At 52.4% G+C, this 24,911-nt stretch overlaps 4 non-coding genes across 4 annotated transcripts; 3 read left to right on the plus strand and 1 right to left on the minus strand.

Moving 5' to 3' along the window:
• Positions 1 to 2,864: 2,864 nt before the first annotated feature.
• Positions 2,865 to 2,940, plus strand: TRNAN-GUU. The gene has a single exon. It is a non-coding gene; the product is annotated as a tRNA-Asn (tRNA).
• Positions 2,941 to 6,657: 3,717 nt separating this feature from the next.
• Positions 6,658 to 6,729, minus strand: TRNAQ-CUG. Its single transcript has one exon. It is a non-coding gene; the product is annotated as a tRNA-Gln (tRNA).
• Positions 6,730 to 8,258: 1,529 nt separating this feature from the next.
• Positions 8,259 to 8,340, plus strand: TRNAS-CGA. The gene has a single exon. It is a non-coding gene; the product is annotated as a tRNA-Ser (tRNA).
• Positions 8,341 to 15,593: 7,253 nt separating this feature from the next.
• TRNAS-AGA lies at positions 15,594 to 15,675 on the plus strand. The gene has a single exon. It is a non-coding gene; the product is annotated as a tRNA-Ser (tRNA).
• The last annotated feature ends 9,236 nt before the right edge of the window (positions 15,676 to 24,911 follow it).

Raw genomic sequence — 24,911 nt, forward strand, 5'->3', positions numbered from 1 at the left:
AGCCTCCACTTCCCACATAACTCTCTCAAACCAGCAGTCATTAGGCATACAGAAGATGCTTACAGTTTCACTCCATACGAGTCCAGTTCCTTGCTGTTTCCTGTCTAACCACTGCACACATATGGTATCCCCTCCCTACCCGGAGCTGCTTCCTGGCTTTTGCGCTCAGGACAGGAAAACGAGAATGGAGAGGTAAGCTGTGCAGGGAACTCTTCCTCAGCTCGCACTCCACCCCGCAAGGGCCTTTCGAGGTCTTCTACGGACTTCAGGTTTCATTTGATTTCCAAGGTTTATGGGCTCATTAATTAGCCATCTCTCCTAATGCAGGGATCCTACGCGTCAGACCAAAGATCGATGGCCCAAAAGAGCTAAGAAACAGAAATAAAGGTGAGCGCTAGGCATTACATTCAGATGAGCATCCAGAATCTGACTGTGCCCTGGCATGTTCAACGCTGCCGAAAAGAAGGAGCTCGTCGGGTCCCTCTGCTAACACCCAAATCTGGTGGCTAGTAGGTCTGCTGGGAAATAAGGAAAAGGAAAAGAATTAAAGGAGTCAGGCAATAACAAGGAAATGAAGAGGTTTGTCCAATGGGTTCTGTCTGATTTACCATTTTCCCCAGCTACCCGTCCAAGTTAAAGACCTAGCCCAGTAGCCTGTCTGCTGACAGCGGCCAATGCCAGGTGCCCCAGAGGGAATGAACAGAACAGGGAATCATCAAGTGTTCCATCCCCTGTCGCCCATGCCCAGCTTCTGGCAAACAGGGATACCTAGCTAGGGATACCGTTGGCGAAGTGCCATAGATGGACCTATCCTCCATGAATTTATCTAGTGCTTTTTTGAACCCTGTTACAGTCTTGGCCTTCGCGACATCCTCTGGCAAAGAGTTCCACAGGTTGACTGTGTGGTGCGTGAAGCAAGACTTCCTGTTGTTTGTTTTAAAGCTGCTGCCTATTAATTTCATTTGGTGACCCCTAGTTCGTGTGTTATGAGAAGGAGTAAATAACTCTTCCTTATTTACTTTCTCCACGCCGGTCATGGTTTTATAGACCTCCCTCTTATCCCCCTTTAGTCGTCTCTTTTCCAAGATGAAAAGTCCCAATCTTATCAATCTCTTCTTAGATGGAAGCTGGTCCATATCCCCTCATCATCTTTGTTGTCCGTTTCTGAATCTTTCCCATTCCCATATATCTTTTTTGAGATTGGGGCGACCGCATCAGCATGCAGTATTCAAGATGTGGGCGTACCATGGATTGATATTGAGGCGATATGATAGTTTCTGTCTTATTACCTGTCCCTTTCTTAATGATTCCCAACGCTCCGCTGCACATTGAGTGGATGTTTTCAGAGAACTATCCACAACGACTCCCAGATCTCTTTCTCGAGTGGTAGCAGCTAATTTAGACCCCATCGTTTTATAGGGATAGTTGGGATTATGTTTTCCAATGTGCATTAATTTGCACTTATGAGCACCGACGTTCATCTGCCATTCGGTTGTCCCGTCACCCAGTTTTGTGAGATCTCTTTGTGGCTCTTGGCAGTCTGCCTGGGACTTAACTATCTTGAGCAATTTCGTATCATCTGCAAATTTTGCCACCTCACTGTTTAGCCCTTTCCGCAGATCATTTATGAATAAGTTGAACAGTACTGCTCCCAGTACAAACACCTGGGGATAAGAGATGGCAGATCCTCTTCTGACACTGGCAGACCAGGTGCCCGTAGGGCTTACTGAAAAGTGACAAACGCATGGCTGGAAACTAGTCTTGCTCACCTATTTGTTAGTGTTGTTAAAACAGGCATTAGCTTTATAAAAACGTGTTTAGAGTTTATGACAAGCTCGTGAGTTGCTGCATGCATTATTCTCACCTATAATAGCCGTAGCCCATGTTGTAAGGTGATATATAAGCGTTGGCACTAAAGCTGTAAACCCCCTTGCTGCCGCCCCGCCACCAGTCAGGAGAGAAGCATTACCAAGTGTGAAATGCTAGTTTACCAGAAGAGGCGTCATCTCCTTTCCAACAAGAGAAGGCCCTGACTGAGACATCAGAGAAGCCACAGTGGATCATCCGTGGACAAAAGACTTCGTTGATGGCTCCCCCTCACACACCTACGAGGAGGCAGAGCCCTGCACAAACACTTGCCCCCATCAGCTTGAGCTCTGGGGGAATGGAATAAAAATCCCTGTCAGGAAGAAACCGTTGTTCCCACCCGATGTTGCTTGGACTTCAGGGAGACGGCACACTTTCTAAGCATCAGCAAGGGATCCCGGCTGTTTGGCTAGGGTTAGCCCTAAAGAACATACAAAGCTTGCGTGTTACAGCAGCTTTTACTACACCTGGATGGCAAGATAGAGTCAGAATGCCCAAGGAGTCTGTTTGTTGGTCTCTTGCAGGTGCTACTGATGTCCTTTCTGCTGTCCCTGGTGTGGAAAGACAGAGGCGGTTTTGAATCTCTTCAAATTGTTGTTAGTGCTGCAGTTGCTTACCCTAAGATTATGCCGTTAGATCTCTTTCACGGTGTATTTTGGTCCTGAGAGGTAAAAGGTGTGTTGTTATGGAGTGAGATAATAAACGTCAGTTGCAGAGGTGGTGCATGTGCCCCCTCTGGTCCCAGAGTCCAGAATTTCCATAAACCCACCCACTGTCCTGTGACTAACAATCTCGCTCTGCTAACTCTTCCAGCAAAACCGGCCAAAGAAAGTGTGTGCGAGCGCTGTACTACAGCCCCGTTGCTCTTTTCGGTTCCTTCCCACAGAACTTTCACTCCATACCAGTCCAGTTCCTTGCTGTTGCTTGTCTAACCACTGCATGCATGTGCTATACCGTACCCTGAGCTGATTCCCGGCTTTTGTGCTCAATACAGTCTTGCCCCTCTGTGGCGCAATGTGTCAGCGCGTTCGGCTGTTAACCGAAAGGATGGTGGTTCGAGCCCACCCAGGGACGACGCTAAGCCTCTGCTGCTTCCTTGCTTCCCCGAGGCCTGTGGGGGAGCCTCAAAGGTCCCATTTTGCTGCCTCTGGGCCTCAGTGCTTTCAGCTGGTGGTCCAAAGAGCGGGCTGGATGCCATTCAGAAACCCATCTGCCAGCAGCCGTGCCGGAGATTCCTCAAGGCCGAGCACAAAAACTTTCAGCGGGGAACATTTCGCTCCCTTCCCGCCTCCGCCCAAGCGGCAAGGGAGAAGCGGAGGAGACACGCCGGCTCAAAGACGCCTCCCTCCCACTTCCCTGTACACTGTGCAAAGCTCTTGGCCTGCCTCATGCCTCGTCAGGAAAGCGCGGCCATGCGGCCCAAGCCTGAGTCACGTCCGCGGCCTGGCCCCCCCCCGGCTGACGGCGCGCAGAGCCACGCGAGTCAATGGCAGGTCGAGTCGGGAGCCTCGGCTCTTTCCCCTGACAGCCACACACACAGCGCTGCCTAGCGCCCCCAGAGCCTCCCTCGTGTTCTCCCGCAGCAGCCGCCTGCCAGGGTGGTGGGAAAAGGGGACCAGGAAGCACTGCAGCCTCATTCCGGGACAGGAGGCCCTCGCCACGCCCAGGCCTGCCTCTTGCCTTCAACCCAGGCAGCCAGAGGTGCCGGGGAGCTCCCTGGCAGGCCGCCGCTTCGCCTCAGCCACCTCTTGTCTCATGGCCTAGGCTCTCGGTGCTCTGCTGGTCACCGGCTCGCTTGAAGGCCCAGAGGGAAAAGAAACAAGCACACGCTTAGCAGAGGATGGTTTCTATCCATCGACCTCTGGGTTATGGGCCCAGCACACTCCCGCTGTGCCACTCTGCTGGTATTTCACACCCTCCCCCTGCCACCTAGCCGCCACTATCCGGATTAGTGCCTTACACGCCCTCGCTCTGGCAGGCAGATGCGCAGGCTGCTAGGCAGCTGCCCTGGTCACAGGATTTTACAGCTTCTACAGGGTAAAAGGGATCTATTTGGGGTTTGGACCCCATTGGGAGCTGGGTAGCTGAGTGCCAGAGACAGGAGCACTTCTTAAACTGTTTTCAGTTAAGCCTTCATCTTGTGGGGGACGAGGTTCAGCCTTGGATCCGTGTCTGCAGCAGGCAAGCGGCTCTGGCTCAATCGCCCCCCCGCTGTATTAGCAGACTAAAACCCGGAGCAAACACACACGCCTTGCAAAGGAACAGCAGCCGGGATCTCAAACAAATATCAACATTTTATTTAGATGACATTCAAAGAAAAAAACAGTGTACGGTACAGCGTTTAGGCGTAGAAGTTTCTGGTGCTCAGGGAACAACGTACAGCTTACCCAAGGGGTGCGAAGTTCGGTTTAAGATCGGGTGGCATAAGGAATACATAATCTGCAATAGCCCCGACTGGGGGTAAAAGGTTTACGTTCAGACACTGAGTTAGGAGGGTATGTTGTCCATATGAGGGCTACGTTCGGGTGTGGAGTATAACGAGCGGTTACGACGATGAGGATGGATTGACGGGCGTTTGGTGAGTTTTAATGTTCACTGTTTTTGAATCTTTGCCACAATCTAGTTGAAGCAGGGTCATCTGTTGGTGATCTGTCGTCAAGGCCTATCACTGGCTGGTGCCTCAGTTTCCTCTAGGCAGCAGTGCTGCAGGCTCCTTTGGTCAGTTCCCATGCAGCTGTGTCGGGGGAAGGGGGAATAGAGGCTCATGCTCCCCAGCCCCACGCCCCTCCCCCAGCAGCTGGGGAATCCAGGCCAAATGTAACCCTGGTAGCTGGGCCTGGATTAGCCTGGGCCGGGGTAGGGCTGGGGAGGAATTGCAGGTGGGAGACAGATGCAACCGCTGTGAGGGGAGATCCTCCCATTTCCTGCCAGCCACCCTCACTCCTTGCAGCACGGCGCCCCCTAGCACTTCTTTCTCTGTCGTGGAGGCTGTCTGCTGCCTGCTTCTCCCTTAGCATCATCTCTCCCCACCCTGGGGCACTGGCATCGCACGTCCTGTGCAAACAGGCAGGCCCTGGTGTGCCCCATGGCGCTGCCGTGCAATTGGGGGAGCAGCTGTTGGATGGAATATGGGAGTGGGCAAGGCTGGGGACCAGGACTCCTGGGTTCTCCCCCCAACTCTGGGAGTGGAGGTTAGTGGGTAGAGTGAGGGAGGGGCAGGGCTGGGATCCAGGGCTCCTGCTTTTTCTGGTTTTCTCCACCTCCTGCAGCTGCCTTGGTCCTTTCGGTGCATTTCCTGTTCCAAATTCATTTGCTGACTTGTGTAACTCACCCCAGAGGTGGCTGCATCTCAGTTTTGGGTGAGGCATCCTTGGCTGCATCACCCCCTAACCACGTCTCTCTCTCCCTGCAGGTGACCCTGCAGCACTCGGCAAACATCCGCAAGATCTTGGGGGGCGCTTTGAGCATTGGGCAGGCAGGGGCCAGGCGCCCAGCCCCCCCCCCCGAGAATGGGACCCAGCCCCCCCTACTTTTTACAGGGATTAAAGAGGGGCAAAGGGGGGCAAATCAGAGGAGGGGGGTGGCCAGGGTCTGAGCAGGGGGTGGAAATTGACTGGTCGGGGGGTCAAGCAGCTGGAGGCAGCGTTAGGAGAGGGGCTGAAGGGCAAAGTCAGGGAGGGGGGAAGGAGCCGGGTTAAGCCCAGGGGGAGGCGCTGCCAGAGGGTTAAACCCCGGCACAGGCAGGGGCAGAGGGGTAACAGTTACCCCGGGGGGCTGAGACTCCAGTGTTTGCAAAAACAGGGTGGGGGGAGCAGAGGGGCTTTTCTATTTCCCCTCCCACAGGCAGCACCTCTCAGCATGGGCTTCCCAGGGCTGGGCTCTTAAAGGCACAGGCATCCCACTGCCTAGACCCTGCAGCTCCTCTCTGATGTAACCTACTGAGGTGCTGCAGTAGGAGACTCAATTCAGTGAGACCGGGCATTCCCTATACGCCCCCCAGCCAGGGGGCTGTGCACCCCCTCCCCCGAATTTCCCCAACACCCCCCCAGTGGTCAGGTAGTTACATGCAGCGCTGCCAATGTTGTCACTGGTTGCAAATCTGAATGGAAATTGAAACGTTAACACACACTTCAAAAGCAGATACAAGGTATGAAAAATACTTGTACCTGAAAAAGTTTAATAGGTTTGAAAAGTCTGGACAAAGCCGGGTTTCCTCACCCAGCTGTTGTGTTTGCTGACAGTGTCGGTCCATTGGCTTCGGCAATGTTGGCCAACCTCAGAATTTCAAATGATGATTTGGAAGCAAGGTGTGAATGACTCTCCCCTGACAGCTAGTGACGAGCCAGGGTTGGGGGAGGCTTTGGGACCAGACTGTATTTACATGAACTCACCTACTCTGCCGAGGTGTCCAGCAGACAGAGCTGGGCCGCCTCTGCTCTAGGTGCCCAGAGGAGGAGGGAAGGTGTGTGGGGCTCCAGCCTGGGGCTCTTCCTCCCTCCTGCCAAGCCCTGACTATCAATCCCAGCCCTGACCCTCCTTTCTTCAAGTGCCATGTGGGCCCCAGGAAAAGTGTGGTAGGAAGCACCAGGGCCAAACTTGTGGGCATCAGGTGAAGCAGCAAGAATCCCAACCATCAGGGTAGCAAGTTCTAGAGCCCCAACCCATTGTGGCCCTAGCAGCCAAAGCCCTGACTCTAGGAGGTGTGAGTCACCCAGCAGGAGGGGAAAGATTTGCTCTTGCACAGCCAGAGACAGGGAAGTGGAGCACTGGGTGCTCCAGGGCTTCACCACAAGGTCCCACTGAGATTTGAACTCAGATTGCAGGATTCAGAGTCCTGAGTACTGCCCATTACACCATGGGACCAGCTCGTGCTGCCGTCTCTGCACATCGGTGACCCTCACAGGTCTGGCTTGTGTAAGGGGCTCTTGGCCCTTTACTAAAACTTAGTGTGTGTGTGTGGGGCGGGGGGAGGGGGGGTTGGTTGGCTAGTTCCCAGTCCCAATAGAAGGGGGAAGGGCCAATGGGAAATCAGGCCCCTGAGACTGACAGTCCCCAGGGGCAATGGGGAGAGGCCAAAGCTCCAAGTTAGCCGCACTGACAGGCCAGGGAGTGTAATGAGGGAGTCACCAGGCCAGGGGGTCCCATCCTCCGTGGGAGCTGGAACTGCCTGGGCCAGAGTGGGGCGGAGCTAAGGAGAGAGCAGGAGCCCGAGAAGAGCCGGGGAGCAGAGCTGCGCAGGTGTAGTGCCAGAAACTGCTCCCTGTAGGATTTTGCTACCTGCAGCAGTTACTGAGACCTGAGGTTGTTCTTATTTGCTGACTTGTCCTAATTGGCTCAAACTTGACAGTGGTTTCTCTAGCAGAGGCCAGTCCCTGGCCCCCTGGTCCAGACATCCTCATTCACATCAGGCTGGGGTGACCAGATGGCAAAGATGAAATATCGGGACGTGGGGGCAGAGCAAAAAAAAAAAAAAGCTGGAGGCTCCCCCCCACCGCCAGGCAGCAGTGGCACAGCCCCGTCTCCACCCAACTCTCGGCTCCGACCCCCAATATACCCCCAGCTCTCCCATCCCCTCACTCCTGGGCCCAGCCTGGGCTCCGAGCTCTGCAGCCGAGCCGCACTCCAGGTCCCTCCTGCAGCTCCTGGGCAAGGGGCGAACCAGGCAGCCGGGCCTGGGCCCTCCTGGCAGGAGCGTGTCTGCCCCACGTGTGTCTCCGCCCCCCACCCACATGGGTCCTGCCCCCTCCGCACTGCCCCCAGCCCCACTGCGCTGCCCCGTAGGCTCCAGGTCTGGAGCAGCCTCCATGTTGCACTCCCGGCCATGGCCGTGGCCCGTGTGCAAACCTGGGAGGGAGGAGGAATGCCGCCTGCTTGGGGAAGAGGCAGGGCCAGGGCGAGGATTTGGGGAGGGATCCAATGGGGCAGTGAGGGGGTGGGGCTGGGGGCAGGGCCAGGGCGGGGATTTGGGGAGGGATCCAATGGGGGAAGGAGGGGGCGGAGTCGGGAGGGCGAGTGTCCCTGCGGGCTCTGCCTGTGTGCCGGAGCAGAGGGCAAAATTGTTTGTTTGTCCAATGTCCTGACCAAACATCGGTCGGGACGCGGGACAAACAGGCAAATATCGGGACAGTCCCGTTAAAATCGGGAAGTCTGGTCACCCTACATCAGGCTTCAAGTTGAGTATCATTTCCCCTTCCCGCTCTGTGGGAGGGGAGACTTTTAAACGCGCTCTCTGTGCGACTGCACATGGCTAAGCAAAGAGAACAAACCCCCAATCCTCCCTGTGCTTTGGGGGCCAGGTTTGCGGTGGGAATTCTGTAGCTCAGATGACTTCACACCTGGGCATTGTGATTCTTTACCAGTTTCTCTGGCATTGGGGCATTTTTGTACTCACAGCTGTGATGGCCGAGTGGTTAAGGTGTTGGAGTCGAAATCCAATAGGGTTCCTCTGCCTAGGTTCAAATCCTGCTCACAGCGAGGCCTGTGTTTTAGCCAGTCTCTCACCCGGGCAATACCTCTCTACAACCCCCTGAGACGCTCTCAATTCTCTCCCCACCCCAAGTAAATCCTGTTCTGCTCCTTTCATAGAGATCCCTGGGACACCCCCTCACACTGTGTCCCTGAGGGGTCAGGCAAACTCTCAGTGCCTGAAGCCTCTGCCACTCACCTGGTGCCCCATAGATCAGCCATAGCCCTGGTTCTGCTCCCCCTGCACCCTAATCCTCAGCCCCAGCCAGAGCCCCCCCCGCAGCATGAACCCTACACCCCAACCCCCTGCCCTAGCCCTGAGCCCCGTCCTGCATCATGAACCCCCCAGCCCCAGCCAGAGCCCTCATCCCCCTGCACCCTAATCCTCATCCCCAGCCCTGAGCCCTCATCCCCCCACACCCTGATCCTCAGCCCCAGCCAGAGCCCTCATCCCCCCGCACCCTAATCCTCAGCCTCATCCCCCGTACCCTAATCCTCAGCCCCAGCCAGAGCCCCTCCTGCACCCTAATCCCCAGCCCAGGATCTGCATCCTAGACCTCCCTCCCCCCCAGAGCCTTAGGCAGGTGGGGGCGGAGTTTGGGGGGGTGGAGTTGGGGGGCAGGTTCTGGGCACCACCAAAATTTCTACAAACTTGCCACCCATGAATGTGTTAGTGAATGTGTAAATGGATTGTTGTTTGTGCAAGTCCCATATGGTCTAGTGGCCAGGATTATTGGTGTTTTCATGCAGGCAGCCTGGATTCAATTCCCAGTGTGGGAACAGTCCAGATCTCTTGCTCAGAGGGGAGGCAGGAAATGAAAGGAATGGGAAGGGATCTGGCCAGCAGGGGAGTTGGACAGTGTTGGGAGGGGATCCCAGAGGTGGGGGTGGGGGGCAGAGCTCTGAGGGGAAATCAGGGAAGAATCCCAGCTGTATGGGAAGTTGATACTCTGGAGAGCACAGGCCTGGCATGGGGAGTGGGAAGAGTGACTCTGTCCTTCTAAACTCACCACCGGCAGACTAGGCAGGCTTGGAAGAATTACGTGTTTGTTGGTAAATGTCAATTTCTGTGTAAACACACGACCCAATGGCAAAATATTTCCATCGATAATAATCAAAACTGACAGATGGGCAAAGTAAGAAACATGCTGCTTGAGAACGTGTCCTGTTCTAATCCTATAGGGGTCCCTTCTGCCTTAGGCACCACCATGTGGGTGTTTAATTTCCCTCCCCATTTTCACACAGAGACACAATTTCCTTTGCATGGATCCATGAACAGCAAAACCTCCCTGTGCCTCTTGTCTGAGCCAGGGCATTCGATTCCAATGAAACCTTCTCTCCTGCAATGGCGATGGTCAGACAGAGGGGATGTGTCCACCTTCCCCCGCATCCCCTCCGGCAGTGAGATATTCCCTTTCCTATTCATGCTGCTGTTGTTATTCCATGAGACTTCAAGGATGGAATAAAAAGCTGAGTTTACTCCAGGAAAGAAAGGAGCCACCAACTCCCTGAAAAATCTCAGTGCCCAGAGAAAACCTGCCCTGCTATTGGAATCAAAGAGGTGCTGGCGATATGACGGGAAAAGGGACTGTCTGAATTGCCAAGGCAGGGAATGAACAATCTACAGCAGCATCATTAACCACAGACACACTCTAACCATGCTCCAGCCAGTAGGGAAATGGACAGGAATTCTTGCTGTTCAGCCATGGCCACACGTACAGAGCTGCACAGCAGTGAGTGTGCTGGGGAAGCTGGTCTGAGCAAACCATTGGAAATGACCTTTCAGTGAGAACAGAACCAGAGTGTAGAAAGGCCCCTGTGTTAAGTGGTTGTGGCTGAGAGCTTAGGGAGCTGGGCTAGAAAACCATGGGTGTCTTTCTGTGGAGGCTTGATTCTTGCCAGCAAGCCAAGGCTGGTGTGTGGTATCTTCATGGCTGTACTTTCAGTGTCAGATCACCCACAGTGCGTCAAGTCTAGACGTATTCAGAGGCTAAGGACAAGTCAACATTTCAAACATTGAGTCTATGTCACTGCAGCTCATTAATGGAGATGCTCTATGCCAGAGTTTCTCAATCTTCCTTTCACTACAACCCCCTTCTGCCAAAAAAATTACTACATGGTCCCTGGGAAGGGAGGTGGAAGGATGCCATATCTTATACTGACATGTGCCAACTTCTCATAAACTCAAGGCTGGATCTGTGGGAAGAACGTCTCCCTACAGAAGAGACTAACACAATAGGAACAGGGATTCTTTGTTCAATCTGCAACTCTGAATAAGACACAATTCTTTAGTTCTTAGCTCCAACACCTGGCAATTTGCTGACCAGGCCTATCTTAGCAAGCAAGACTTTCTGTTTACCCAGCTTTCTCTTAGCTGATCACGATTTGCTAGGCCTCTGGTCCCTTGACCATACTCTGGACTTTGGGTCTGGAAAAGAGCTAGCACAATCCATAGACTAGGTTGTTATACAAAATGCATATGGATTTTAACCCTTCACATACAGTAATGGCAAAGTTCTTGGTTCAGGCTTGTAGCAGTGATGGAATAAACTGCAAGTTCAAATCAAGTCCCTGGAGTCCATACACAGCTGGGATGGATCATTCAGTCCTTTGTCTAGAGCTTCAGTTTGTAGCAAAGTCCCTCCAGAGAAATGAAGCAGGATTGAAGACAAGATGGAGATGAGGCATCAGCCTTGTATAGTCTCTTGCCAAGTGGTCTTTGCTTTCTTTGTCTCAAGGACACTCTATCCAGCACGTGGCATAGAAAAACCTTAGAGTTCTGTCCATAGGCAGGTCCCTGCATACCTTGCTGAGGCACAAGGCGTATCTGCCTTCTCTCAATGGGTCGACTGTATAGCTGATGGTCCTTAATGAGCCATCAAGCAGGCTAGGCAGAACTGACACCAACTTGTCTGGCTGGGGTGTTCCCCGGAAGCGTAGCACAAGTTTGAAATACGGGCAGCATAGAGCCAATATTCATAACATCAACTACAAAAATGATACACATCTAGAGATAGCATCATTATAATCAGCCAATCAGAACCTCTCCATACACCCCTTACACGACAACCTTTCTACCATATTGGCTGCAAATATAGAACAGTGGTCACAACAATGATCTATACAATTACAGATTATGTCAATAATGTCACAGGAAGTGACACGGCATCAGTGAGACTGATACTGGAATACTGCCTCCAGTTTTGGTGTGTTCATTTGAAAAAGATGTTGTGAAATTGGAGCTGGGGCAGCAAAGAGCCACCAAATGTTCTGAGGGCTGGAGAAAAATGTCTTCTAGTGAGCTATTGAACGAGCTCAACCTGTTTAGCTGATCAAAAGAAGATTGAAAGGTGACTTAATTGAAGTGTTGAAGGGCCTTAATGGAGAGAAAAGATTGGGTATTAAAGGGCTCTTGAATCCAGCAGAGAAAGGCATAACAAGACCCAATGGCTGGAAGGTGAAAAGAAACAAATTCATATTACAACTAAGGCACAAAAATTCAACAGTGAGGATGTTTCACCACAGGAACAAGCTACCAAGGAAAGTGGTGGATTCTCCATCTCTTGATGTCATTTAATGAAGACTAGATGCCTTTCTGGGATGTGTTTGCCCCAAAAGTAGCTATTGTGTCATACAGGAGGCCTGTGATATGCAGGGGGTCAGATTAGATACACTCAGATTAGATTTCCGACTAATTTCTGAAAAACTGAGTGTAGTATTGGGAGCAGCGTCTGGTGTTTTCCTGTCTAGCCGGCTTGTTGCCTAGAATGAACGCTCCTTGAGTGGGGTGATCCACAGGGAGTAGCTCAAACCTCCAAAGTGCCTGGGCAGGGGCAGGACATTAGCACATCAAGGGAGGGGTGTGTTAGTGACATCACAAAGGCCTTTTGCAGGACCTCAGACTATTGGTCAAAGGTGGTGGGGAGGTGGTGACCTCACAGAGAGATGCTGACATCAGCCAGGCAGGACAGGGGCGAGGGGCCAGGGAAACCTCAGAGACCCCTGTGGCTTTGCTTCAGCAAGTCTCCTTCTCCAGGTCTCTCTTTGAGGACTGAGAGAGTATTCGGGTTCACGTACGTGAGCACTAGGAGAAACCTCTTTCTAGTTTTTGCCTTCCCTTTTCCTGATTTTACTAGAAAACAGCCATCCCTGTTTAGAAGGTAAGAGCCTCCTCAAGGGAAGGGGTGTCATGGGGGTGTCACAGTTTGGATGCCAGTGGCCCCCCCCAATGTAAGGAAGTTCCCGCCACCCTGCTCTGTGTTCGCAGTGCGGGAGAGAGCAGCATCCACGGCAGTGATTTGCTCCTGGCTGCCGGAGCAGAGCAGCAGGCTCAGCTGTCAGAACTTCCCAGAGCAATGAAAGGGGAGGGGCCCAGGGCTCTGTAGCAGGAATACAGGGCAGGCGAGTTCACGGCGGGCATTGTGGGATACTGGGGAAGGCCAGTTATGGTGATATAATGAACAGCAGCGTTTACTCTGTTAATTTAAGTTTGCTGCAAAAAGCTCTAGACGTCTCATCGAAGTCGTTTTATTTTGTCAGCAAAACAGGGCAGTTTTGTCGCCAGACGTGGCATTGCAGTGTGTACACCAGCCACAAGCTACCGACCGAGACAGTGTTGTGTGTTTTTCACACACCTGAGCAATATAATTCTGCTGAAACAACTTTGTAGTGCAGACCTGGCCAAAGATGCTCTCACACACACACACACACACACACACACACACACACACACACACACACACACACACACACACACACACACACACACACACACACACACACACACACACACACACACACACAGAGCTTTCAAGGAAAACATCACCTGCTCCTGTCAGGCCCTGGTGGAGATGGCAGAAAGTCAGGTGTGGGCAGACACTCTGTTTTAGCCACCTACAGGTACCATGGCTTAGCTCGCTAAAGCATCTGTTTCATAAACAGATGATCCTGGGTTCCACTCCCAGTGGTGCCTTCTTCATGGGTCGTTAGGGCACCTGGTATTGGCTACTGTCAGAAGACAAGATTCAGAGCTAGATGGGCCTTTGGTCTGGCCCAGTATGGTTTTTCTTATGGTTTAAATTACACTCACAGGCACTGATAACAGAGTTACTGAACATTTGGGCGTTAAGAGCTGATAGGTCAGTGTTCCAATCCCCACGCAGATGACCCCTGTCTCCCTCTGGGACAGGGGCAGGTCTGAGCTCTCACCCAAATGCTCATTGTGGCTGCCAGAATCTGTGAGCAGCTCGTTTAGTTTACAGCAAAGGTTGAGTCCTGCTTTGTGCACCGTGTGTGAGAATGAAAATCCTAAACCGCCCTTTGAAATAACGAATGCAGCAGGACGTGTTATTGTCCCTGCCCCCAAGCAGACAGACCAATGGAAAAATGCCGTTGAGTCCAGGGTAATACTCCCCTGCCATTTTACCTTTTTTACTTGCTAAACTCCTTCTTATCTGCCCAGCCCAGGCTGTCCTCTGCCTCAGCTGCTGCTCCCGGCCTGCTCTAGAGTCAAACACGCAGGGCCCCCAGGGGAGCAGAGGCTGGGACAGGGCAGCAGCCTGGGCTGGGCTGGGAAGATGCTGGGAGTTCACATTCACTGAGAACTGGCCTGGCTCCCTTCTCAACAGCAAACAAATCAATTCCACGTCCCCTCCCCAGAAAAACCAGCCTGGAGCCAAGGGCAGCAGGGGACGATTCCCTCCAGTTCCCACTGAGGCAGGAGAGAACCCAGGGTTTTTCTAGCAGAGCTTATGGAACTGATGTGAGGAAACCAGCCTTTAATAACAGGCAGTTCCAGTTTAAGCTAAGTGTTTTTAACAATTTCTACAACATTAAATAACCCTTCAATCGTAGTGTCACCATCCATAAAATTGCTTCAGCCTTACAGGTTCCCAAGTGCACAACTAAACATCTCTTCAAATCCAAGGGAGTGGAGATCAGTCAGTGTTCAGAGTCATCCCACATAAAAGAACCATGTTGTGGTACATACTGGCCCCATGATGTGGCCATCGCCTTTCCCTCCTCTCTGTTAAAAGTTTTAGTATTTTGCACAGAAACTTTCTTCCCTCAGAAGAGACCTGGGAACCAGGGCTGTCAGCCAGACAAACACTTTTAAGAGACAGCATCATCTGTCAAAAAATGATCTCTCTCTCCTTCAGTTCAGTGACAACCTGAAATGCTACTTATCCCAGCAGAGCTGGAGGATTGAAAGCAGCTACATCAAACCCCTGTGTAGCTAACAGGAATGAACACAAACACTCCCTCGTATCTGAAGTGATGTTTAGTAAACTACAAGACTAAAGGTAAAGGCAGTGGTGGTGCCAGATATAAAGAGAGAAACACGAAACAATCATCATAGCTATGCCCATAGTGACTGCAAAATATTTCTAAATTCTTCTTATTATCATCAGTGTATTATTTTCTCTGGAGTCTAGACATTGACTAGACCTTGACCAAGAAATTTGGTTCTTGATAAAATAATCGACTGCCCCTGGTTAAGGCAATGGACTTGATACCCACTGGGGTGTCCCTACACAGGTACAAGTACTAACAACAGTGGCTGCCTTTTAGCCATAGCTTTTAATCAGGGCAATAAGTTGGCATGAACTCCTGTAAAATTATTTCCCAACCCGAGTCCTTCACCCACATTCCTTAGGGGATTGGGTCACCATGTGGACGTTTCATTTCCCTCCTCAATTTCACACAGAGACACAATTTCCTTTGCACAGATCCATGAACAGAAAAACCTCCCTGTCTCTTGTCTGAGCCAGGGCATTCGATTGTTATGTATCCTTCTCTCCTGCAATGGCAATGGTCAGACAGAGGGGACATAGCCACCTTCACCTCTGACAGTGAGATATTGGCTCAGCTCTTTCTTTATGCTCCTGTTGTTAGTCCATGAAACATCAGGGATGGAATGCAAGGCTGAGTTCATGCACCAACCCCCTGAAAAATTTCAGTGCCCCAGAGAAATCCTGACCCCGGCTATTGGAATGATAGGGTGGAGATTTGAATAGGAAAGGGACTGTCTGAATTGTCAGTGTGGGGAATGAACAACAATCTATAGCAATGTCATTAACCACAAACACATTCTAATCATGCTCCAGCTGGAAGGGAAATGGGCAGGAGCTCTTGCTGTTCAGCCATGGACACACTTACACTAATGCACAGCCATGAGTGTGCTGGGGAAGCTGGTCTTAGCAATTTGAAGTGACACTTCTGTGAGAACAGAATCATTGTGTAGTAAAACAACTGTACTTCAAGTAGTTGTGGCCGAGTGGTTAAGACGATGGACTAGAAATCCATTGGGGTTTCCCCAGGCAGGTTCAAATCTTGCCAACTACGGATGCATTAGTGTGTTGTCAGAGCTGTTGTCTTAATGCTTGAGCATCCACAAAGCCAGATCTGGTCTCCCTGTGAGGCTGGCTACACTTAAAATGCTGCTTTGACACTGCTCTAACACTGTGGAGTAGACATTTGCTACAGTGAGGGGAGGGGTTTTCCATCCCTGTAATAGCTACATTCACAGAACAATCTTTCCTTTCATTTAGCACTATCTAACCATGGCTTAGGTCAGCTTAATTATACTGGTTCTGCGGTTTTTCACACCCTGAAAGACGTACTTGTTAGAGGGTTTATCCCATCACCCTCCCATTCCCTCGTCCTTCTCGCGTGACCAGAGAGCAGCAATGCACGAAGTTCAAAGGTGCAAACAATTCAATGTTTATTGGGGTAAACTTCCAGCAAGCAATGATTCCAATTTCCTTCCTCAGTGTCCCCCTTCCCAGCTCTGACACCACAGAGCCTTGCCTGTGTCCCTGTTCCCATTCCCTGTTCCTATTCGCCCACCCCCATTCCCATTCCCCCCTTACTTCCTGATTGACTGCAGACTATATAGTAAAACTTGAGTTCTGCTTAGCTATACCCTAACCAATCATTTTACTGAAATGTAACTAACCAATCCTAACATACTGTAACATGATTATCTAACCCATTATACCCCACCACCTTAATTGGTTTACACCCAACAAATTAATTATACAGCAGACAGAAACAGTCACAGAACCAGACAGAGATTATACAGACAAGCAATAGGAAAGTGGGGACTACAGTGATAGAACAACAAAGAAATGGGGATTTCACACCCCAACTGTTGGTAAGTGAGTTGTTGCCAGACAGGATGCTATCATGGTAGAGGTTGTGGGTGCTGGTTGCTTAACTGTCTGGCCCCCAGGGCAGGATTTTGAGGTTCACCATTACTTTCTCAGAATGGCAGCACCCATCTTTTGTTCACTTAAAATGCGAGCAGGGAGATTCCAACACCGCAGAACTCATGGAGCTCCAGGAAATATGTAACTTTAGGTGCGGGTGAGTGTGTCTAAAATTCAGCTGTGCTGTAGAAGGTCTCTAGGAGTTGAAAGAGATGTGCCATCTCGGCCTCCGTAAAGAATTCATCAACTATTAATGAAAACTAGGGTTGATAAGTCACATTCTTTGTAGTATCAGGATGGTGGACTGGTCTAAGGTGCTAGTTATAAGACTCTTTCTTTTCAATCCCTTGGGTGTTCTGGTCTCTGCATGGAGATGTGGTTTCACATCCCACTCCTGATATTACCATTAATTCTATCTGCAGAAAATGGCCTCACTTCAATTTCCTTTGGAACAATAGAACCCCATTTGCTTAGCTTTTCTATTCCAGTAGTTGTGAGAGAAGCTCCAGACCACGGGGAAACAGGGCCTGTTCTCTCAACCCATCAATTTTTTTGTCTTCCTTCATTCCAAGCCATTTTCTCAGATACGTCCGTATTTCCCACACTTTTATGAAACTTTAGGGTCATCATTTAATTGCCACACAACTGTACTTATGAAGTGAAGTGAAACACAACATTTTTTGGATATTCCTGCAGAAGAGTTTTGCTTTCTGACGTGGAATTGAACAGGGGCTGCCCAAGTGGGACAATGCTGCTCCCTTTTCTTGACTCATCCAAAAAACATAAGTTCGTGGTGCCCTTTGTTTCCCTGTTCTTCAAACACCTGTCGGGGTGGCCTAGGGAGACTTGGCCCTGACTCTCAGGGTCCCTCTATTCCCTGCCTTTCGATATGATTCTGTTGTGTGGGTTTGTGCTGTGTCGTTGTTCCATGCTGAGCTGTTTTGCACAGTGTCACTTTGCACTCTGACGCATTGTTTCGTGGTGTATGGTTTTTGCTCTGCCTTGTGTTGAGTCGGTTTGAGCTGCGCTCTTTTGCAGTGTGTCATTTTGCCCTATGGCGCATTCATTTGCATGGTGCTGAATTGTCGGGCTTTGCACTCCTACGTGTTGTCACTTTGTGCTGTGGAATGTCAGTTCACGCTGAATTGTTAGATGTTAGATTGGGGTGTTTCCACTTTTGTTGTTGTTTATATTATATTGCGATGGCATCGAATTATAGAGCTGTATGGCTGCAAGGGCCCTGGAGAGGTGATGAAATCCAGCCCTCTCTGCTGAGGCAGGGCCAAGCAGAGACGATGCGTCGGGGCCATGTGGGGTCAAGTGCCCACAGCAGTCGGCCCAGGCAGGGAGCAGAAGGAGGGAACCAGAGACAGAGCAGGTTGTCTATGGGACCAAGTATATGGAGAGTATCCTTGACAGAGGTTTGTTCAACCTGTTCTTAAAAACCTCCGAGGACAGAGACTCCACAGACACCCTTGGGAGCCTATTCCAGAGCTTAACTACACTCAGAGTTAGAAAGCTGTTCCCAGCATCTAACGTGAATCTCCCTGGCTGCAGATTAAGCCCATTACTTCTTGTCCTACCGTCAGTGGACATGGAGACCAGGGCCGCCCGGGGGGGGGGCAAAGGGGTCAATTTGCCCCGGGCTCCGCAGGGGCCCCCAAGAGAAGAGTGGAGGCTCCCGCCTCCGCCCCTCTCCTGGAGCCTCAGCGCATCAAGCGCCGAGTCTCCGGCCGAGCCCTTGAGCCCCGCCCCGATCCGAGCCACGTGGGGAGGGGGCAGGGCAGCTGCCTCCGCTCGGCGTGGAGCTCACAGCCCCGCCCCCTCACCACGCGGCTCTGAGCGGGGCGGGGCTCAGGCCCTGCCGGAGACACGCTCGGGTAAGAGGCTGAGGCTGAGGCCGAGGCCGGGGCCGGGGGCGGGGGGGGAAGCGGGACCCGCCGCCGCCGCCGCCGCCGCCCGGTCTTCGGCGGCGGGGGGCCCCTTCCGTTCCGGGACCCACCGCCGAAGTGCCCCAAAGGCCCGCGGCGGGGACCCCCCCGCCACCGAATTACCGCCGAAGACCGGGCTGCGCTTCGGCGGCGGGTCCCGCTTCGGCAGTAATTCGGCAGCGGGGGGCTCCCGCCGCGGGTCTTCGGGGCACTTTGGTGGCGGGTCCCGGAATGGAAGGGCCCCCCCGCCGCCGAAGACCCCAGGCCCCCGGAATCCTCTGGGCGGCCCTGATGGAGACCAATTGATCATCATCCTATTTATAAAGACCAAACTTTTCTCTCTGCAGTCATCTGTTAATGGTTATTATCCCCTTTTCTTGCCTGGGGTTGAATGGAAGAGGAGAAAATTCTATTTGTTCTCTCTTCATGTTTTACTGAAGCTCAGAGAGGAAGGAACCGGACCTGCCTAAGATTGTAGAGAGGACAGAGCGTTTATTTCATTTTGGGCTGTGACTATAAGCAGAAGAGTGACACCTAAGGGCTGTTGCTGCTGCCCAATATGGGGCTTAAACTCATGATGGCTGGATTAAGAGTCTCATGCTCTACCAACTGGGTTAGCTGGATTTGAAGTCAGTCAAGTGCCCAGTCGCAGTGTAGAAGAAGCCCTGAGGGCATTTATTTGTGGAGCTGAGGTTCCCTGTCTGACATTTGCCTTCCCTCCTGGTTCGTTATGTCTCTAGTGAGAAAACCAGAGCTGTCACAAGGCTGGTTAGATACAGCCCCAGTGTAGACTGTAATTATTTCTATTTCAAACGGAATTTATTTTGATAAACTTTAAAATAATTTTTTTCAAGAGGAATATTGCTTGAGTCAAGATTTGTAACCTTCTACTGAGTTAGAGGGTAACAGCCACAGAGTTCCCCAGTTCACTTGGTTGCTAAACAAAGACACGTCGGGCAGGAGAGGTCAGAATTTAAAGTGGTGATGGATGTAGGACGATTGATTTTTGCAACCAGTTATTTTTATGGGTGCTGAGGCCCCTTTTCCTTTTGAGGAGGCAGCTGTTAGAGCCCAGCTGTTTAACCCTCAGGCCTGGCCATGGAAACCTCCCGTAACTGGCCTTATGTGTCTTTCATGTTTGATCCCTTTGGGGTTCGCACATCCACACGACATGCGGTTTATGGCAGCAGATACTTTGAGAAAACTGCCGGGCTCAGTCGGGCTGTTCCAAACTCTGCCTCACTTCCTCTAGAGTGGGTCATGTGACGAAGTCTCCATGGCAACTAATGGCCAGGCCCTTCCCCCCTGCAAGGGGATGCTAAAGGTGGGGGAGAACAAAGAGGTCAGGTGACCTCCTGGCCTGGGAAGGAGACAGAGCCCAGAGAGGAGGGGCTGGAGGGGGGTTGGCAGATTTGGAAGCTGGCTGGGAAATGGAGGGGAGCCCCCATGGGGCTGGGGCCTCCCAACGGGGCTGTGGCCTCCCTGGGACCCCAGATGGACCTAACTAAAGGGGGTCCTGTTGTCTGTGCCGGCCAGACCTGGTTTGGACTGTGTTCCTGTCATCTAAATAAACCTCTGTGTTACTGGCTGGCTGAGAATCACGTCTGACTGTGAAGTGGGGGGGCAGGACCCTCTGGCTTCCCCAGGACCCCGCCTGGGCGGACTCGCTGTGGGAAGCACACGGAGGGGCAGAGGATGCTGAATGCTCCAAGGAGAGACCCAGGAGGTGAAGCCGTGGGAGCTTCTTGCCCTGCAGACAGGCTGCTCCAAGGGAGAGGAGGCTCCCCAGAGTCCTGTCTGGCTTTGTGGGGAGCAGTTCCAGAGCATCACCCGGGGACTCTGTGACACCCCTCACTCCTGACCCGCAGCCCCTGCTATCCCAGTCCTGACCTCAGACTCACAGCTCTGCTGGTGCCCCTCACTCCCGACCCGCAGCCCCTGCTATCCCAGTCCCGACCTCTGGATTCACAGCTCTGCTGGTGCCCCTCACTCCCGAACCACAGCCCCTGCTATCCCAGTCCTGAACTCCAGACTCACAGCTCTGCTGGTGCCCCTCACTCCCAACCCGCAGCCCCTGCTATCCCAGTCCTGACCTCCAGACTCACAGCTCTGCTGGTGCCCTTCACTCCCGACCCGCAGCCCCCTGGTTTCCCCCCAGCTCTACCATTGCTCCTCACTCCCGACACGCAGCCCCTGCTATCCCAGTCCTGACCTCCAGCCTCACAGCTCTGCGGGTGCCCCTCACTCCAGACCCGCAGCCCCTGGTATCCCAGCCCTGACCTGCAGACTCACAGCTCTGCCGGTGCCCCTCACTCTCGCAGCCCCTGCTATCCCAGTCCTGACCTGCTGTGATGGAGTAGGGGCTGTCTGTGTGGGGGTTGGGAGAGCCAGGGAGGATTTTAGGTGAGGGACAGGTATTCAGCCTGTACCATGAGCTAGGCAGGGGGGAGGGGAGGTCCACACCTTTGCCCGGGGAGCTAGACAAAGCCAGGGAGCCGGCTGGAGGGGGTTGGGTCAGTTTCAGTTTGGGGCTTGGGGGGGAGAGAGTTCAGGGAATCCTATGCTGGGATCCAAGCACCCTGAACCCCAGAAGGACTCGATTGAGGGGTCCTGGTTGTGCTGTAGCCTGTGCTCCTGTCTCCAATAAACCTTCTGTTTTACTGGCTGGCTGAGAGTCACTGTGAGTCCCAGGAAGAGGGGTGCAGGGCCGGACTCCCCCACACTCCATGACAACTGGTGGCAGTGGTGGGACCTACTGCGCCCCGTGGACGGCGTTTCCTGCAGTAAGTGTCTGGGGAGCAGCAAAATGAAGGGGGACTGACGGGGACCAGGTGGGCTGAAGAGACAGACAGTTTCAGGAGGCGATTAACCCCTGGGAGTGTGTGACCAGAGAGAAGGACTCTCCGTGCTCACTTTTGCAGTGGGGCAGGAGATTTTACCCCAAGAGCCTTTTCCCCAGCTGGTGAGAAGCAGAGAAACATCCAGGCTCCAAAGGCGCTATGTAGGAACCCCCCTCAAGCACAGGGACAGAGGGAAACTGCTCCACACTCTAGCCTGGGCAGCCGCCTATTTTCTTTGGCAAGTCAGGAAGGGCAAAGGCGAGACTGGAAGCATCTGGGGCTCATGCCCCAGCCTTTGTGACGTCCACCCCCCAACTCCTTCCTGGGGCTCTAGCTGAAGTCAGAGCATTGGCCTGAGCCGCCAAGAAGAGGTTCGAGCCCTGAAGGGAGCAGGACGTTCAGCACGAAGGTAAAACTGCACGAGCACAACCACGAAGGGACTCGACCCCCTCAATCGCCTAATCTGGAGTCAGGCGCCTTAGCCATTAGGCCACATAGTAAAAGGCCCTCCAGGGACTTCTTTGGAAAAGGCAGACACTGACGCAGCCAACGAAGTGGGGATTCACCCACGAAAGCTCATGCTCCAATACGTCTGTTAGTCTGTGAGGTGCCACATGACTCTTTGCTGCTTTTGCAGACACTGTGTTTCTCAGGTCAGCTACTGAAGGGGGCCGAGCTGTCCAGCAGCTGAAATCAGTTCCAGTCCTCGGCATCTCTAAGAGGGACACTCAGTAGCTGAGGCATGTGGGACACCTCTGTGGTGAGGCCAGGTGAAAAAATGCTGGATTCAATGAAAGCTGAGCCCATAGGAGGGGAAGGTGAACGGCAGCACCACACAGGGTCATAACACTCAGACACGGGGCTTCGCTGTCACTGCCCCTGTGTTTTCCAGCATTTCTATCCTAAGGAACACATCCTCCCCCTCCCCCCACACTGTCACACAGAACCTTCTCCCCTTGAGCCCCATCCCACCCCTACCCCTCTCCCCCACACACGCCATGGGACACAGCCTCTCGGTGACTCACCCAGATGGGGGCTTGTCTCTACATCACCCCAACAGGGGAGCAGAGAGCCGAAAGGGCCACAGGAGACCAATGGAGCTAGGCAGGGATAGAAAATACTTCCCTTCCCTTCCCAAGAGTCCCATTAATCTCACCCATGGGACGTTCCAGCACTGGGTGGACTCAAAGCACCAACCTTCCCCTGAGCAACGGAAGGGGGAACCAGCTCTATCACATGGAAGGAGGCTCCCCACCTCTGCTGCTGCCATCCTGCAGCCTTTAATATGGATTTGTTTTAGCTAATGCAACCCCCCCGCTCACTCCGCTAATCCATCCGTGAAACATGGAGACAAGCTCCTGAAAGCAGAGTTCAATACTGCAATGGGTTAGTGCCTAGTACTTCCAGAGCAGTGCTGAGTTAAGTCATGCTGAGGTTGTGAGTTCATACCTCACCTGAAACACTACTTTCCTTTAAGCAAATGGCTTCTGCCAATCATTTTGCCCTGCAGAAAATACAATTGCAGCTCAGAAGACACCAAGGTCCCCTTGCTTTACAGAAAGCAGGGCAGAGTCCACAGATCTACCAGGCTCTGCTCTCCACCAGCCGCCTGTGTCAGGAGGGGTCAGGCAGCTGGCTTTCTGTATGTTGGGTTTTTGTTGTCTGTCGTGTTGATGTGCGTGTGGGTCTTGTGTGATTTTTGTGGATGCCATATAGTTTTGTGTGTGTGTGTGTGTGACTTTTGCATGCAGATTGTTTTTTGCTAAATATTCTTTTGGTATGTGGTTTTTGTGCTTTCTTGTTGTGGGCTTTTGCTGTATTTTTTGGTGTGGATTTGTTCTATGTTTTGTGTGGCTTTCCCGTATGTGTATATGGCTCTGTGTGCTGGGTGGATTTGGTTTTTGTTTATGTCTGTGTGGGCCTGTGCAGTCTGTGATGTTCTCTTTCTCTCTAGTTGTCTCTCTGTTTGTATCTTCATGTGTAAATTCACTGGAACTTTTCAAACTCTCCACAGCTTTGCCAATTTTCACCAGGAATTTTACTCATTAACAAATTCTCACTTGTTCCCTACCAGTTGGTGACCATTGCCCCAGGGGCCTGTCAGTCTCAGGGTCCTGATTTCCCATTGACCCTTCCCCCTTCTATTGGGACTGGGAACTAGCCAACCAAAAAACCCCACTCAGTTTTAGTAAAGGGCCAACAGTCCCCTTACACAAGCTGGGCCTGTGAGGGAGGGAGAGCTCAGTGGTTTGAGTATTGGTCTGCTAAACCCAGGTTTGTGAACTCAGTCCCTGAGGGGACCTTTTAGGGATTTGGGACAAAAGTCTATCTGTAGATTGGCCTTGCTTTGAGCAGGGGGTTGGACTAGATGACCTCCTGAGGTCCCTTCCAAGCCTGGTATTCTATGATAGGGTCAGCAATGTTCAGAGAAACTAGCACAAGCTGGGCCTATGGTGTAATGGTTGGCATGCTGAAATCTGAGTTCAAATCTCAGTGGGATCTTGTGGTAAATCCCTGGAAAACCAAGTGCTTTCCTGTCTCCAGCTGTATAAGAATGAGTTGTTTACCTTGTGCTGAGTGATTCATACCCACTGGAGCCAGGTCTTTGGTTGGAATGGGATCTAGAAGTGACTACGGTTTGACTGGGTGTTTGGGATTTCTGATGCCCACAAGTTTGGCCCTTGTGCTTTCTACCACACTTTTCCTCTTGCCCACATGGCGCTTGAAGAAAGGAGTGTCAGGGCCAGGTTTCATAGTCAGGGAAAGGCAGGAGGGAGGAAGAGTCCCAGGCTGGAGCCCAGCACCTCTCCTCCTCTGGGCACCTAGGACAGAGGTGGCTGGTGCTGACAGCTCCACGGGAAGGCTTAAAAGCCACAAAGCAACCAAGGGTAGGGGAAGAGGAGGGGAGAACCATGCCTATGCGTGGCCAGCAGACAGCCACAGAGACACCCAGCCAGGCTGCTCCCTGCTCCCTGGCATGGCAAACACCCACTGAAAACCACCCACAGCCAGCTGCTGATGTGGCCAACATGAGAAGATGGTAGGAAAGCAGGGCCAGCCCCCCTGGTGGGGCCTCTTACCATTCCCACTCAAGGTGCTGACTTTGGCAGTGGGGCAGGAGATTTTACCCCAAGAGGCTTTTCCCCAGCGGGCGAGAAGCAGAGAAACACCCAGGCTCCCAAGGCGCCATGTAGCAACCCCCTCCAGCACAGGGACAGGCGCACACTTGGAAGAGGGAAACTGCTCCACAGGCTAGCCCGGGCAGCCACCCATTTTCTTTGGCAAGTCAGGAATGGCAAAGGCGAGACTGGAAGCACCTGGGGCTCATGCCCCAGCCTTTGTGACACCCACCCCCCAACTCCTTCCCGGGGCTCTAGCTGAAGCCAGAGCATTGGCCTGAGCGGCCAAGAAGAGGTTCCAGCCCTGAAGGGAGCAGGACGTTCAGCCCAAAGGTAAAACTGCACGAGCACAACCACGAAGGGACTCGAACCCTCAATTGCCTGATCCGAAGTCAGACGCCTTATCCATTAGGCCACGTGGTCACAGGAACAAAACCTCTCCAAGCACTTATTTGGAAAAGGCAGACACTGTGTTTCTCT

Source organism: Mauremys mutica, unplaced genomic scaffold, assembly GCF_020497125.1.
Source record: "Mauremys mutica isolate MM-2020 ecotype Southern unplaced genomic scaffold, ASM2049712v1 000543F_np12_subseq_1:225212_obj, whole genome shotgun sequence".
Classification (NCBI taxonomy): Eukaryota; Metazoa; Chordata; order Testudines; family Geoemydidae; genus Mauremys; species Mauremys mutica.